Below are 7,373 nucleotides of genomic sequence, written 5' to 3'. Positions count from 1 at the left end.
GGGGTTTTCTATATACACAATCACATCATCTACAAATAAATACATTTATTTCTCCATTTCAAAACTATGTGCCTTTGGTTTCTTGTTTCTGTCATATTGGCTAGGTTATCTATCTATGTATCTATCTACTTATCTATTGATCTATCTATAAATACATATAGGTAGATCAATAGATGTCCTTCTATATGAGTGAAAAATTACAGAGTCAGGGTGGAGAAGAGTGTCTCCCCCCACCCCAGACCAAATACACATATAAAAGGGGGCCATGGCAGAGGTGCCTAGGAAGGCGATTGCTGAAGGGAGAGGAATGAAAAATGCATGATCAGAGCAGTCAGGAGAGTCGGTGACCTTGACTGCAACTTCCTGCAGAGTGCACTGGCTATGCCTCACTTGTGTGGGAAGGACAGTGTTCCCCAAGAAGCTTTTGAACTTGGCTCTAGTTGGGCATAATCAAAAGCTGGATAGGGCTGGGGTTGTGACTCAGTGGTATCGTGCTTGCCTAGGGTGTGTGGGGCACTGGGTTCAATTCTCAGCACCACATACACATACATAAAATAAAGATCCATCAACAATTTAAAAAAATATTTTTTTAAAAAAGCTGGATAGTTCCACAATGACGGTTTGCAGGCTAGAGACCTGAAGGAACCAGAAGTTTCTCAGTCTGAGAAATTGGAAACTTGGAACAGAAGGGATCAATGATGCAGCTCCAGTCTGGGACTAGAGGCCTTGAAACTCCTTGGAGAATCACTGGTGAGATTCCACATTGGAAGAGTGTTGGAGCTGAATGTCCTCCGGTGATGGCAGCAGCAATAGACTCATTCACTCAAAAAGAATTGAGCTTGCATTTCTATATTACACGTTTGCTGTGTCAAGCATTGTCCTAAATGTTTTAGATGCATTAACTTACTCGGACTTCATGCCAGCACTATAAGGTAAATACAATTATCCTCTGCATTTTTTAAAAAAGATTGAAACCAAGTCACAGAAAGGTCGAGTAAATTATCTAAAGCCATGCAGTGAGTGATGACAGAGTTGGGATTGAATGAAGCAAGGGATGTTTGGGAGAATATATGATAGCAATGTGGAATATGATCTAGAGCCAGTAGCAAAAAGTCAAGTCTATAGGCTATTATAATTGTTTAAACAAGAGAGTTTATATTGAAACTGTGGCCAGGGTGGAAAAGTACCTCAAAAAGTATCCGTGTCAAATGTTCTCTCTCACCTGCTTGCTATCGGATCCAAAGCAACCAAGTTCTCTAGGATAATTTAATCACAGATTAGAACTTTGGTAACAAGTGTCCATAGAATAATTTAACAAATATTTATTGTATGCTCACTACATGCAAGGCCCTGTGCCACTCCGTTTCTACTTTCATTTGCTTCATTTTTATTACAACCAAATTTCCTTGCAGGAATACAGCTTAGCATTTGAAATGTGGTTTGGTATTTCCTCAGTGCACAGGCATCCCCAAAGAGATGCTCTTTTATATTTTCTGACCAGACTAAAATAAGCTGCTCAGTGTCTTGCTATGAATCCCTGTCAGTAAGTGGCCCATGTTTTGGCAGAGCTTGGGTGGGCGGTGGGCCAAACTCTAATGATTTTAGTAAATCATTTTAAGCCAAACACTCTCTTTTTGTTTCAAAACCTCTGTGGACTCATGGTAGCCTGCCCAAGGACTTGGTTATTCCTGACTGTGTTCTCCGGGTGCACCCTCTTCCCACCTGGCATAGACTCCCTCTGTGTGTTGGATGGGAGCAGAGAGTGGGGGTTGCTGTTCATATTCACTCCCTCCATTTAGGCACTCTTGCAAGGCAAACGAAGGGAATTTTCTGAATGCTTTATGGGACAGTGGAGGTCAGGAATCAAGCATGGGGGAATTTGTCTTACTTTACCATGCCTGTGAGTAGATATGACTTTGTTCATTACTCATTCAACAAACCTTCATTGCGCACTAGGATATGCTAGGTTTTCTGCCAAGTGTTTAGAGTCAGAGATGAATAAAATATAGCTCGTGATGTTAGGAAGGTTACATACTAGCTCCCTGTATCAGTCAAGTTCCAGTCAAGAAAAAAAAAAAAACCCACTAGTGACCTTGGCAGAGAGAATTCAGTGTTGGGAATTGGTCAAATGTGTGATGGACAACTGAAAAGGCCAAAGAACAAGGACACAGGGAGACAGCAGGAGCTGCAAGAAGCAGCTCAGGCCTCAAGGGCAGTGGGAACAAAGGGATAGGCAGAATTAGCAAATGTGGACTGCGGACTCTGAGGTGCAGCTGCTCTATGGTAGCAGGTATTCCAAGGGGTCCGATGGGGCTGGCTTTGGAAATAAGATAAAAGCTGAGACCTGATCCTCACACCTAGTTATGATTTGGATGTGAGGTATCTCCCAAAATCTCATGTGTGAGATAATGCAAGAAAGATTAGAGATAAAATGATTGGATTATGAGAGCCTTAATCCAATCAGTGAATTATAGTCCCCCCCCCCATAGGATTAACTGGGTGGTAACTGAAGGTAGGTAGGGTATGGCTGGAGGAGGTGGGTCATCAGGGTATATATTTTGTATCTGGTGAGTGGAATCTCTTTCTCTGCTTTCTGATCCTCATGTGAGCCACTTCCTTCCACCATACCCTTCCACCCTGATGTTCTGTCTCACCTCTGGACCTGAGGAATGGAGCTGTCAGACAATGGGCTGAGACCTCTGAAACTGTGAGCTCCCAAATGAACTTTTCCTCCTCTACAATTGTTCTGGTCAGGTCTTTTAGTCACAGCAGTGAAAAAGCTGACTAAAACCCACCTATTCCCAACGTGAAAGGTCATTCATAGGTGATGCTGACAGGAAAGAGCAAGTAGCCAGAAAAGAGCAAATACCTTCTCTGCCCCTTGGCTTCCAGACTACTTCTGTCACCCCTGTTGGCAAAGTCTTGCAGGGAGCAACTGGCAAAGGAAAAATATCTGCAGAGCTGACACGTGGAGCCAGAAACACAAACAATTCAATCATCCTAGAAGGGGGTTCAGTCTAGATCTAAAGTGGAATTGAAATGTGGTTAGCATGTTGCATGCTAGAGAACTAGAATTAGATTTAGAATTAGAATTAGATTTGCATGTTTCTGCCTTGGGGCCTTTGCCCCGGCTATGCTTTTTTTTCCTGAAACACCTTTCCACAGACATATTTCTCCCTCTATCTTCAAGATTCTGCTTGAATATCACTCCCCCCCACACACATTTTTTTTTTTACTGGGGCATTTTAGTTGTACATGATGGAAGGATTTGTGGTTACAAATTCATGTATGCACACAATATAACAATATAATTTGGTCAATATCATTCTCTAGTATTTCTCCTTTGCCTCTTCCCCACCCCACCATCCTTTTCCTCTATTTACTATTCTCACTTTGATTTTCATAAGATCTCCACCTCATCTTTCTTCTCCTTTTACCTCTCTAGCTTCCACATATGAGAGAAAACACAGGACCCTTGACTTTCTGAATTCGGTTTATTTCACTTAACATAATATTATCAAGTTCCATCTATTACAACTGTCACTTTTTTGTAGGGGGTGGTGTTGGGGATTGAACCCATGGCCTTGCACATGTGAGACAAGCACTCTACCAACTGAGCTATATCCCTAGTCTCTCAACTGTCACTTCTTAAAGAATGTAATCACCACCCAATCCCTGCTGCATGCCCATTTATCAGTTCCATTTTCTCCAAAATACTTACCATGATGTCAAATAATCATGTTAAGATACAATAAATAAATATTTATCATCATGTTAAGTACATAAAAATGTTAAAAATAACATATTCATATGTTGGTTTATTGTTGATTTTTTTGTCTTCCCCTAATAGGATGAGTAGTTGTATTAGTTTGGCCTTTTCAGAGAAGTAGAACCAATGGGGGTGGGGGGAGGGGAGAGAGAGAGAGAGAGAGAGAGAGAGAGAGAGAGAGAGAGAGAGAGAGAGAGAGAATATGAGAATGAGCTAATTATTAGGGAAAATGGCTCATATAATCAATTTTGGAGGCTGAGAAGTCCCACATCAGGCCATTTGCAAGCTGAAGACCCTGAAATGCTGTTGTTGTGATTCAGTCCAAGCTTGAAAGACTCAAAACCAGGAAAAATGTGACTCAGTCAGAGGCCAAAGGCCTGAGAATCTGGGGGAAAGGAGTTGGTGCAAGTCCCACTCTAAAGGACAGAGAATCTGGAGTTCTGATGTCTGAGATCAGAGGAATAAGGACATCACAGATCCAGAGAGAGAGAGAACATGAATTTATATTTCTTCTGCCTTAATTGGATGGTGCCTACCCATGTTGAAGGCAGATCCTCCTCAGTTATTCAGTCGACTTGTATACCAATCTCCTCCAGAAACACCCACACAGATAACACCCAGAAATAATGCTTTTACCAGCTATCCAGATATACCCTAACCCAAGCAAGCTGACACCTAAAATTGACCATCAACCTGGAATCTGGATCAGCAAATTCTCTCTTAATATTCATTGAATGATCTGATAAATTAGGGTATGCTTAGTTGAAGAAGCATAAAGAAGATCTTTGGCAAAAGACTAACATAAGTTATAGACTGGATCATCAGTGTACCTCAAAATCTTATGTGTTAAAAGGGTTGGTCACCAGCCTGCTGCACCAATGGGAGGCTGTGTAAATTTAGGAGTTGGGGCAGAGTACAAAGATGTTATGTCATTTGGAAGGTGGTGACCATAAAAAGGATATTGGGACCCCAGCTCCTTCTTCTCTCTCGTTTTCCTTCCTGGGTGCCATGAGATGAGAAACTTCCTCTATTATATATTCTTGCCATAACATACTGCCATCCACAGGCCCAAAATAGATTTGGATAATCATGGAATAAAACTTTAGGAATCATGAGCCAAAAAAAAAATTTATATATACACACATGTGCACACACACACACACACACACACACACACACACTCCTTTAAGTTGTTTTATCTTGGGTATTTTGCTGCAGCAATGGAAATACGACTAATGCACAAAGCTAATAAGGATAGGATGGCATCTGCCTTAGATCTAGCCATCTCTAGCCTATGTGGAAAGAGGAGCTGCAGGAAGAAAACAAAGAAGGTATTTTACAAACATAGGCTTCATTAGAGGTTTGTTGTGCTCAGGTGAGAAGATGTCATCAGGTGGGGAAAAACATTTGTAAGTACCTTCACTTTGGAGACTGGAAACTTAGATGACATATATAGACAGGACCATGGGTCTGAGAAGCAGTGATGTCTCAGATATGTGCTCAGCTTGACCCTGCTGGAGTGAATGTAGAAAAGGATGTGAAGAGGAGGTCTCTCCATATGTATTTGTAAATGAAGGCCCACGTTCCATTTTCCAGAAATGCCATATAAATTCCTCTTATATTCTTTGGGTTGTACTCCTCAATTGCCAAAATTCTACATGACTTCCAGGAGAAAAAAAATGGGTTAAGAAAAAACAAGATATATCCTTAAAAATATTAAAGAAAAATTCTGTGAAAGTAACAATGGTGAAGATGCCTATTTCAAATCACTTGTTCACTATGAGAAAGCCAAATAAAATTCTAGACTATACTAACTAAATAACATCCAATCCATTAGTTATTAATCTTATAATCATATGGAAAATTAGATCAGTTTCTCTGGCTCAGTCTTATTCACTTTAGGTTTAGTTCTAATATCCTCCAGAGCTCTTTGGTTTTGTTTCTTTTTTTTAAATTTCAAAATATTAATAAAACCATACAAAGGTAGATAGATTTTATACAGTATTCTGTTAATCCAATGCCCCTTTTGTACTTTTGTCAATTGGGAGGAGTTGCATTAGATGTATTTAAGGAAACTTTCCTTTAGAAATATTTAAGAAATCTTGCTGGTGTGCAACTAGGGTCGCCAGACTCTAGCAAATAAAAATGCAGGATTCCCACTTAAACTTGAATTTTAGATAAATAATGAGTAATTCTTTACTATAAATATGTCCCATGCAATATTTAGGGCATAATTATTCTTTAAAAAAACCTGAAATTGAAATTTAACTGACTGCCCTTTATTTTCTCTGGTAATCCTATGTGCAGGAAATTTTTCTGGGCAGTGAGTATTTGTATTTTTAAAAATTTATTCTAATTTATTATATATGACAGAAGAATGCATTTAATTCATATTACACATATATAGCACAATTTTTCATATCTCTGGTTGTGCACAATGTAGAGTCATACCATTTGTGTCTTCATGCATGTACTTAGAGTAATGATGTCCATCTAATTTCACTGCCTTTCCTACCCCATGCCCCCTCCCTTCTCCTCCCTTACCTTTGCCCTATCTAGAGTTCATCTCTTCTTCCCATGCTACCCCCCACCTCCATCATGAATTGGCATCCTTATATCAGAGAAAACATTCAGCATTTAGTTTTTTGGGATTGGCTTACTTCACTTAGCATTATATTCTCCAACGCCATCCATTTACCTGAAAATGCAATGATTTTATTCTCTTTTAATACTGAGTAATAGTCTATTGTGTATATATGCCACATTTTCTTTATCCATTCATCTACTGGAAAGCATTCTAGTTTGGTTCCACAGTTTAGCTATTGTGAATTGTGCTTCAGCAGTGACTATTTGTCATGGGGAGGAATCAGAAACAACCCATTATAGTTCTATCATGTCTATTCAAGGTACATATAATTAACCTGTACTATATTGTGTGATTTTAAAAGTTCTTAATACAGTTTTAAAAACAAAGGAAGTGACTTCTCACTAACCAATTAGAATACTTTTGTAGAGAAACTATATCCATCTTAAAGGCACAGAATTCTTGTTACTATAGAAAAATAAAATTCCTAGCCTTTAATTGTTTCTTAGGAAATATGCAGGGTTGTTTTTGTGTGTTGCCAGCACCTTACTCATACTAGGCAAGCAATTTACCATTTAGTTACATCCCCAGCTTGGAAATATGTTTCTTATCATTAAGATTCAGAGCTGAAAAGTCAAGCTATTACTTGCTTAGTAGTGAGATTTTTAAGTTAGTAGTAGAGCTGTGGTTTTAATTTAGTTACCAAGCCATAGAGTGAAATTTTTACTGGAGAAGAAAGGCTCATTTTATTAGTTGGAACTTAGCAGGTGAAGCTTTCCCTGGCAGAAATATCTCTGCTTAGTTTTTATTTTGTTGGGAAGAAAACAAAGTAAGGCTGTGTACCAATCAGACATGTGGAAATGCCCACTGTTTATGCAAAGGGACAAATGGAATTTGAGTTTAAAATTATTAACTTGGTGTTAGGAACCCACCCAAACTTTCAGTTAATGAACATCAGACCAAGTTTCCTTGTAGTGTTTCTCTTTTACACATGGAATTTCCATTGGTTTAGGTCTTAAA

The sequence above is a fragment of the Urocitellus parryii genome, chromosome 9, assembly GCF_045843805.1.
Source record: "Urocitellus parryii isolate mUroPar1 chromosome 9, mUroPar1.hap1, whole genome shotgun sequence".
Taxonomy (NCBI): domain Eukaryota; kingdom Metazoa; phylum Chordata; class Mammalia; order Rodentia; family Sciuridae; genus Urocitellus; species Urocitellus parryii.
This window is presented reverse-complemented; position numbering follows the sequence as displayed.